Source organism: Hylobates moloch, unplaced genomic scaffold (assembly GCF_009828535.3).
Source record: "Hylobates moloch isolate HMO894 unplaced genomic scaffold, HMol_V3 SCAFFOLD_13, whole genome shotgun sequence".
Lineage (NCBI taxonomy): Eukaryota > Metazoa > Chordata > Mammalia > Primates > Hylobatidae > Hylobates > Hylobates moloch.
Genome location: NW_026652288.1, coordinates 38,008,236 through 38,018,019, shown reverse-complemented (window position 1 = coordinate 38,018,019; position 9,784 = coordinate 38,008,236). Strand labels below are relative to the sequence as shown.

The 9,784-nt window shown below is 54.7% G+C and overlaps 1 protein-coding gene across 5 annotated transcripts in view; it reads left to right on the top strand.

Moving 5' to 3' along the window:
- Nucleotides 1-2,968: 2,968 nt before the first annotated feature.
- Nucleotides 2,969-9,784, top strand: part of PAK4 (p21 (RAC1) activated kinase 4) — a 52,857-nt gene continuing 46,041 nt past the window's right edge. For 2 of the 5 annotated variants that reach the window (XM_032172984.2, XM_032172981.2), the window contains exon 1: nucleotides 2,969-3,108. The gene's annotated coding sequence lies outside the window, so the exon portion shown is untranslated. The remainder of the gene's footprint in view (nucleotides 3,109-9,784) is intronic. The other 3 variants (XM_032172986.2, XM_032172983.2, XM_058426873.1) reach the window with 2 other exon arrangements.

Genomic DNA, 9,784 nt, shown 5'->3' with positions numbered 1-9,784 from the left:
CATGGAGAAACTCCGTCTCAACTGAAAATACAAAATTAGCTGGGTGTGGTGGCACATGCCTGTAATCTCAGCTACTGGGGAGGCTGAGGAGGGAGTATCGCTTGAACCCGGGAGGCAAAATTTGCGGTGAGCTGAGATCATGCCATTGCACTCCAGCCTGGGCAATGAGAGCAAAACTCCGTCTCAAAAAAAAAAGACACAATATTCTTTACAAATATATGTTTCCAATTCTGTCAAAAGAAAAAAGGGGTTGGTCATAGTGGCTCACACCTGCAATTCCAGCACTTTGGGAGGCCAAGGTGAGAGGACAGTTTGAGGCCAGGAGTTCAAGACCAGCCTGGGCAACACAGCGAGACCCCGTCTCTACTAAAAATTAAGAAAATTAGCCAAGCCGGGTGCAGTGGCTCATGCCTGTAATCCAACACTTTGGAAGGCCAAGGTGGGTGGATCACTTGAGGCCAGGAGTTCGAGATCATCCTGGCCAACATGGGGAAGCCCCGTCTCTACTAAAAATACAAAAATTAGCCGGGCATGGTGGCAGGCGCCCAGGAGTCGTTTGAACTCCAGAGGCAGAGGTTGCAGTGAGCCAAGATCATGCTACTGCACTCCAGCCTGGGTGACAAAGTGAGATTCTGTCGAAAGGAAGAGGAAAGAAAGAAAGAAAAAAGGAAGGAAGGAAGGAAGGAAGGAAGGAAGGAAGGAAAGAAAGAAAGAAAGAAAGAAAGAAAGAAAGAAAGAAAGAAAGAGAGAGAAAGAAAGAAAAAGAAAGGAAGAAAGAAAGAAAGAAAGAAAGGCCGGGCACGGTGGCTCACGCCTGTAATCCCAGCACTTTGGGAGGCCGAGGTGGGCGGATCATGAGGTCAGGAGATCGAGACCATCCTGGCTAACATGGTGAAACCCCGTCTCTACTAAAAATACAAAAAATTAGCCAGGCGCAGTGGCAGGCACCTGTAGTCCCAGCTACTCGGGAGGCTGAGGCAGGAGAATGGCGTGAACCTGGGAGGCGGAGCTTGCAGTGAGCCGAGATTGCGCCACTGCACTCCAGCCTGGGCGACAGAGCGAGACTGTCTAAAAAAAAAAAAAAGAAAGAAAGAAAGAAAGAAAAAGGAAGAAAGAAAGAAAGAAAATAAATTAGCCGGTGTGGTGGCTTATGCCTGTAGTCCCAGCTACTTGAGAGGCTAGGTTGGAAGGATCACTTGAGCCCAGGAGTTTCAGACTGCAACTCCGCCTGGGCGACGGAGTAAGACCCCTATCTAAAAAAAAAAAGAACGAACGAACAAATAAAAAGAAAAAAGGTAGGTAAACATAAAGAAAAATTAACTTATCATTCAATCATTCATTCATTGTTGCCACCGACATTAATAGAAATTAATTAAATAATTAAATGCCTACTACGTGGCTGTTCCGGGGCAGAGGAGAAGCACCAAACATTTAAGAGTATCTCTGAAGGGGTGGAATTACCACTCATTCAAACATCCCTTCCACCAATGTTTACTGAGCACCTACATGCTAACAGTGCCAGGGCGCTGGGAATGCAGCAGTGAACAAAGACAGAAATCCATGTTGTCATGGGGTTGACATTCCAGCAGAGGAGACAACCAACAAGCAATAACTACAATTAGCAATGAGAAATAAGAACAAAGCAGAGTTTGGTAGTATGTGAGAGGGATGTTTGCTGCTTTCCTTAGGTTGAGCGAGGGAATTAGTTCACAGAGAAAGTGACATCTGTGTAAAGCCCTGAAAAAAGGGAGGGAGAGATAAGGATACTTGGGGGAAGAGTATGTTCCAGGCAGAGGAACAGCCAATGCAAAGACTGTGAGGTGAGAGTGCACCTGACAGAGTTCAGGAACAGCGTGAAGGCTGGAGTCCAGTGAATAAGATCGAGGGGGAGAGATGTCTGGCTGGGCGCGGTGGCTCACGCCTGCAATCCCAGCACTTTGGGAGGGAGAGGCGGGAGTATAGCTTGAGCCCAGGAGTTTGAGACCAGCCTGGCCAACACAGCAAAACTCTCTCTTTAAAAAATAAAAGAAAAAGGCCAGCTTGGTGGCTCACGCGTGTAATCCCAGCACTCTGGGAGGCCGAGGCGGGTAGATCACCTGAGGTCAGGAGTTCGAGACCAGCCTGGCCAACACGGTGAAACGCTGTCTCTACTAAAAATACAAAAAATTAGCTGGGTGTGGTGGTGGACACCTGTAATTCCAGCTACTCAGGAGGCTGAGGCAGGAGAATCTCTTGAACCTGGGAGGCAGAGGTTGCAGTGAGCTGAGATCACGCCATTGCACTCCAACCTGGGCAACAAGAGCGAAACTCCGTCTCAAGACAAATAAATAAGTAAAAATAAAATGAAATAATTTTAAAAAGAGGATGTCTGCTGTTTGTTTCCAATGTTTTGACTGATTACTTTGTAAAAACTTATTTAAAAATTGAAGATCAAACGGTCTCAGGTTCCCGGGCTCAGACAGACCAGCGTTCAAAACTCATTATCTTCTTTCTATGATGCTAAGCCAGCTATTTCACCCTCTGAATCTCAGTTTCTTTATCTGTAAAATGGGTATTAATGATATTATACCACAGGGTTGTATATGCAGCGAAAAAATGCAAGTAAAGCACTTATCCAGGTGCCTGGCTCCTAGTAAGTGCTTAAGAACTGTTTCTGCTCATTAACTCATTACTCTCTCCCAGCCCCTAACTCCTTCTGGGGGGAAGTTGGAAAATCGGTATCACACGAAAACAGTCATTTCACCTTTAAGGACTTCAGTGGGCCGGGAGCCAGCCTTCCCGCACCTTTTCCAAAATTTCCAATCCCCGCTTGGCATTTTCTGCCCGAAGGTCTCCGATTGGACGCTCTGTACCAATCGGAGGCTGGAGCGGGGCCCTGAGAGGCGCCCGACTCCGCCCCCGCGCTGGCCCTGCCCACTGCCCGGTCAGCCTCGTTGCTATGGGGACTGGTGGGCGGTGAGGGGGGGAAAGCCCCGGATGTTCGTTGGGGATTCAACATGGCGGCGGCAATAGCCGCGGTGGCGGCAGTGCAAGAGAGCTGAGAGAGGCGCGAGGGCGCGGAGTTCCAGGCCGAGCAGCTAGGCTGCGAGCGACTGCGGCGCCGAGCCGGTAGGATAAGGGGTCCGGCCAGGGGCTTGCAGTGGGCCGGGCGCTGGCGGCGGGACGGCGTTTCCGCGAGGAGGGGGGCGGGGCCGCCAGGGTCAAAGGTCACTGGTGGAGAGCAGGGTCGCGTCCGAGGGGTCGGGGGTTAACGCAGACTGGAGGGAGGTGTAGTGGAGGTCGGAGATCAAACCAGCGAAGGGGGCGTGGCGAAGGGGAGTGCAAAGTTTGAAGTTCGAAGTGGGGGCGCGTTCGAGGGGATCTGGGCGAGTCTCAAAAAAGGCAGGGTCAAAGTTAATAATTTGAGGGAAGGCTGCCCCCATGAGGATCAGAGGTCACAGCCCCAGGGGCGCCAGGTTGGAGGTTTAAAGCTGCCCCCAGCGGAGCAGATGAATGAGCTTTACGTTCGGGGGCGTCTTTTAGGGGTTCAAAGCTGGGGCGTGCCTAGAAGGTGCAAAGGTGAGAATCTGACGGCGGGGCAGCTGTTTCCCAGAGTCAAAAATTAAAACCCAAGGAGGGCGTATTGCAGGGGACGGGGGGGCGGGGCATCCAGGGGCGGGGTCAGAGATGCTTCCTGGTGACAGGAGAAGGGGGAACCCTCCCACTAATAATAATAATGGCAAACACTCATGAAACATTATGGGCTAGACTCTCTTTTTAACGCTTTACTTGTATTAGCTTGTTCAGTCCTCACTATAGTCTTAGGGGGTCTTAACCTGGTATTAAGAGGTTAAGTCATTTGCACAAGGTCACCCGATGCATAAGTTGTGCGCTGGGATTCTAACTCTGGAGTTCTGGCCCAGAGCCCTGCTCTGGCCGACCGCCTCTCAAATCATCATAATGTCGGTTAATGTTTAATGAGGGCTCACACTGTGCTCCACTCCCTGTGTGCCCGGTCGTATTTCACTCCTGCTGCAATCTTGTGAATTGAGTGCTTAAGATGAACCTACTTTACAGACGGGAAAAATGAGGCTCAGAAGCTTCTGCTGAAGGCAGAGTTAGAATCGAAGCTGGGCCTGGGTGATTCCAGGGCTCCTGCCCCTGGTCGCCACATTGTCTGGTGCCAGCCATTAGGTCTTTCCTGGAAGCAGGGGGCTGGGCAGGGCTGGGCCACTCCCTGGGCGGATCGGATTGTCTGCTTGGTTTCCTTGGAAGGGTGTGATCTGGCAGGGAAGATTCCTGTGAGCCTATGGGAGTAGGGTGTTTGTGGGTGGTCTGGAGTCCGAGCAAGGGAGTCCGACGGGGCTTCTGACTGGGGAGAGTGTCTCTGAGTGGTACCCCGTGCAGAGTGGGGTGTTCACTGTTCTTAAAACCCTAAACTCTCACTGTGGTCCTCAGTCACTCCCACCTCACTTCCTATGGCTCTGCCCATTTCTCCCCAGCTCGTTTGCTGTTCTCCAACTCCAGGCCCATGTCTCCCGCCCAGTCTTTGACCTTCCTGTTCCTTCTGCTGGGAATGCTTTCCCCACCCTGCCCTCTCTCACTGACAGGTCGCTCACTCTCAGCTGGCCCGGGACCACCCTGGCTCGCACTTGCTGCAGGCTCTTGTTACCTCATCTGCCCAGCCCTTACCTCCCTCCTTACCTTAATTATTAGGGTGCATGGCGGAATTGCTCTGTGGGGTTCCTTGCCTCGGTCCCCACTGAAGCTCTGCCTGGCCTGCAGAGGATGTGATATTGCTGGGGGTTGACTGTTGGGCACTATGCCGGGTGCTGGGAGTGTGGCAGGGGACGAGATCCACAGAGCCCCTAGCCTCAGAGGGCACTCAGTTCCCTGGTGGGAGCAGAGTGGAACCAGCCCCCAAGCCAGTGACACAAGGCTGCGTCTCTACAAACGGTGATGTGGCTTGCGAGGGCATCTTCAGAGAGCCGGGAGAGTGCCCCTACCCTGGGCTGAAACCTGAGTCTCTTTCCCCTGGGAAGGCTCTGAAGGATGGGGAGGAGGGCCGGGAATGGGCTCACCAGGCAGGAGGCTCTGGCGTGAGTGGAGTGCAGAAGCCCTGGCATGAGTGGAGGTCAGGACTCGGGTGCACAGTTGGGGATCTGGGGCAACACATAGCCTGTGCAGGTTCAGGGTGAGACCCTGAGGGGACTCAGCCTGGGAGGGACGGTGGGAGCAGGGGAGGGCTGAGGAGTACCTGTATGTGTGGAGCTGTGTGAGGCCGTGATGGAGCGTGGTTCAGAAAGCAGTGCTGGGCCAGGGATGCCTGGTACACACCCCTCTCCATCACTCACAGAGCATGTGAGGACCTCCGTTTCCACTTCTGCAAGATGGGCATAGCGTTAGCGCTGCCTCATAGGATTGCCGTGAGGATGCAGGCTAGAGAGCCTTGGCGCAAGGCCCCGCATACAGTAGTTGCTGTGTAAGCATTAGTCTTGCTGCTGCTGCTGCTGCTGCTGCTGCTGCCACCCCACCGCTGCCTGGGGGGGGGGGGGGGCCTCAGAGACGGTGGAGGCCCTCGCTGCACCTGCCTCCTGGCTTTCTCTGGCAGCCACCCCATCCACACCTGGCTCTGGCAGGGTCAGGGAGCCGGCACACTGCCAGGCAGCCCTCTGAGGCTGGCCCAGCCTCCCAGCCTTGCAGTGCCAGCTCACTCAGTGTCTCAGGGTTTGGCACAGATAAAGAAGGATAGGGTTTGGGTATTGGAGACCCATATTCAGGTCCCTCCCTTGTCACTTACCAGCCATGGGACCTTGGACAAATGATGTATTTGCCACTTTTATTCCTTCAACACACGTTCGGCTAGGGGAAAAAGCAGGGCTTTCAGTATAATGAAACACTCATGCATCCAGCCATCGTCTGGCCTGGGACAGAACACACCATGATGCAGTTAGAGGCCAAGGGTCTCCTCCTCACCCCACTTCCTCCCTCCCTTCCAGGGGCAGCCTCTGTCCTGGGTGTGGCAGTCACCGTTCCTCTGCAGCCTTTCATACTTTTACTGCCCTTGGATGTATTCACCAACAGTAGAGCAACAGCTCTTGCCCCTGGCTGCACGTTGGAACCCCCTGGGGAGCTTTGAAAAGATGCTTTGGCTCAGGCCCGCCATGGAAATTCTGCTTCCAACTTACTTGGTCTGGGCTGGGGCTTGCCTCAGGCTTTTGGAAGCTCGCTAGGCAGTTCTTATGGCCAGCAGGGGCTGACCACCGTTGTTTCACAGTTCAGCTAAATGGTGTCACCATAAACATGCCTTTCTGCAAGTTGCTGTTTTTGTTCAACATTATAGGTATATTTGAGATGGGATCTTGCTATGTTGCCTAGACTGGACTCTAACTCCTGGGCTCAAGCTATCCTCCCACCTCAGCCTCTGGAGTAGTTGGGATTACAGGCGCACACACCTGCACCCCGCTTTCAGCTGAGTGTTGGAGTCTGGATCTCTCTCCGTGGGGGTGTATGTAGGTCTGGGACAGGCCATTTGTTTTTCCTGTTGGTATTTCTTTTTGTGATCATGTCACACAGGAGTTGCCTGTTCACCTATTGATGGCCACTGAGGTGGTCTGTTGGGGCTGTAACAGTGCGGTGATGGGCCTTCTGGAACGCGTGTTCCTGTAGACCATGGCCAGAGTCTCTCTGGCATATGCCTAGTAGTGGTAAAGCTGGAGCTCCCCACTTTCCTAGCGGTTGCCAAGTCGCGCCCCCAGTGGCTGGACCACTGTGCTCCCCAGCAGGCTCCGGGGCTCCCTTCATTCCAAGTCCTGCTTTGGGCAGCTTTGTGGCCCTCGCTGAAATGATTTCCTCGGCTGTGAGATGGGAGGTTTATGGGCCCACCCACCCAACAGGCTGGTTGGAAACAGATGGGGAGATGGTTCACACAACTGCCTTAGCTGGGACCTCATCCCCATTGAGTCCCTACACCCAGAGGAGAAGGCAGGATGGAAGGGCTTTCACCTTTACCCCCTTGGGCATCCAGGACGGTGACTGCAGCTTTGCCCCAACTGCCCTTGGGGACAGGTGTCAGGGGTGACAGCTGGGAAAGAGAACTATAATGATTCGAAACTCTCAGGAGGGAGGCAGGGAGAACGGAGGTCAAAGTTGGAGGATGGGTGAGGCCGTGTAACATTCTTTCTGTGTATCTGACTGTTGGTCCCAGTGGTAACCAACACAGCCTAGCTGTACCCCTGTAGATTATAGTACAACGAAGGAGACAGACCTGCTGTCCCCAGACAGTGACAGGCCAGAGAGGCCAGGGCTGTGAAGGAGAGGCCTAGGCGAGGGTCAGGGCAGGATGTGGGGGGCACCCAGGCGGAAGAGTCAGGGCGGGATGGCAGGGAGATCCAGGCAGAGGGGTCAGGGTGGGGTGGTGGGACCCAGGCAGAGGGGTCATGGTGGGATGGGGGCGGGGACCCAGGCAGAAGGGTCAGCGTGGGATGTGGGGGGGCCCAGACAGAAGGGTCAGGGCGGGATGGCGGGGGGACCCAGGCAGAGGGGTCATGGCGGGATGGGGGTGGGGACCCAGGCAGAGGGGTCAGGGTGGGATTAGGGGGGACCCAGGCAGAGTGGTCAGAGAAGGATGGGGAACCCAGGCAGAGGGGTCAGGGCGGGATGGGGAAACCCAGGCAGAGGGGTTGGGGCTGATGGTGCGGAGGGGCACAGAGAGGGATTGGGACTGGGATGGAGGCGCAGGGACCGTTGGAAGCCGGAGGAGGCGTGTGACCCAGCGTGGGGAGTTGAGGAGGGCTTTCTGGATAAGATGACATCTGACTGATGAGAAAATATGAGCGAAGCTGGAAGGAGGTGGAAAGAATGTAACAGGTCGTGGGTACAGAAGTGCCAAGGCCCTGAGGTTGGAATGACCTCGGGATGGTCGAGGATCATCAGATAGGCCGGTGTAGGCTACCCCGTGCACCCTGACTATGTGGTAGCCTTGCTCTGCAAAGAGCAGTTAAAGAAATACATAAAATACAAAATAAATAAATAAAAAAGCAAAAAAAAGGAGCCGGTGTGGCTGAGCAGGGGGTGGGGTCAGAGGCTTGGAGGCTGTGTCGGATACAGCAGGGCCTAGCAGAGCCAGGTGGGGTGTGTGGATTCCATTCTGTGCATAATGGGAAGTCATCAGAGGCTTTAGCGACATCTGGTTTTCCTTTTATAAAGATTGCTCAGGCTGCTGTGTGGGGGACGGATTGCAGGGGGTGGCGACAGGGAGGCTGTGGGGAGGCTGCTGTGAGAGTCCAAGCAGAAGAGGGTGGAGAGGACGAGGGGACAGTGATGGAGGAGCGTCCTCGTGCCAGCCGAGGTCATCAGCGCTTTACCCCTGTTTCCTCACTTCATCTTCACAGCAACCTGTGAAGTAGGTGCTAGTATCATCCTCACTCTAGAGATGAGAAAGGAGGCCCAGAGAGGTACGGGACTTGCCTAAGGTCACACAGCAGGCAGTGACAGAGGTAGGATTGAACCCCAGGCCTTGGGGCTTCAGTGTCACTGCTTACTGGGGCTTCCCTCCGGTGATTTGGAACTGGCTTGGACAAGACGGGCCTGATTCCTGTTCGGTTGGTTCTTAACCCAGGCTCCTTTGCTGACAGAAGCTCCGTGGAGACCTGTTCCCCCTGGGTAGTTTCTGGGCGCTGGGCCCCTACCTCCCTCAGGGCCTCCCTTTCCTTTCTCATCTACTCCTCGTCCCACTGGCTCATGGTGAGCCAGACTTCCTGGCCAGACACCGGTCGGGGTGTCCCCAGCAGCTGTTTCTCCCATCACCCAGCCCAGCCCCGCGCATGCTGCCAGCAGGAAGCAGCCTCCTTCCAAGTCACGGCCAGGCAAGTGGGACCCTTCCCGCCTAGTCACCCATCTGGGGCCAAGGCTTCTTGTCTGCCAGACGCCTGGGCCCACAGGAAGGTTGGGGGGGCCAAGGAGGGTGAGAAGGGGAACACTCTCTCATCCCAGGGGAGCCAGCTCTGGCGGATGCGACAGAAGCCACCGCTCACTGAAGCCTGTCTCCTGGGGCCCTCCGGTCCTGCCCTGACCTTCCCCAGGCTGGGAGGCCATCTGCTGCCTTCCCGAGGGGCAGTGGAACTTCCCTGCCAGGGCTGCTCAGTCCACACACATCCCTTAGCCTTTCCCACTAGCTGGGAGCCCCTGGGGAAGAGACAGAACTTTCCTGGGCCTCTGATTCCTCACCTGTTACAGGGGGTATTGGTGGCCACCTCTCAGGGCTGTGGGAGGGCGGAAGGTCATGTGTGTGCGTCGTGCTTAGCCTGATGCTCGGCACGCAGTAAGCGCTTGGTAAATGTTGAACTTGGTGCTTTTGACGGTTTCCATCCCTTGCACCCTGTCCCCCTCTGGGTTCTCATCCCGTAGTGAGCTCTAATAACCCCAGCCCCCGGGGTCCCAGCTCCGCGTGCCAGGCACGCGTGTGCTGTGAGTCTGTGAGCATGGTCATGTGGCTGTACCCAGAGCCCCTGATGAGGAGGTGTTATTAACCTCATTGCTCTTCTCCCGTGTTGTAATTTTCAGAAAGCACGTTTTTCCTCCATGCACATGCATTACCTATTCCCCTAAATAATCACTGAAAAACTGCACACAGCACAAAAGGAGGTACAGGGACGAGCAAATCTCTTTCCCACCCGCCTGCCAGGCCCTTCCCAGAGATAGCATCATCACCCCCGGTTTCTTTTCTTTCTTTCTTGAAATATTTGTTCCCCCAAGTGCCCGCCCCTCCCGTTTGTTTTTACTCAAATGGAGCGGACTTCCCATG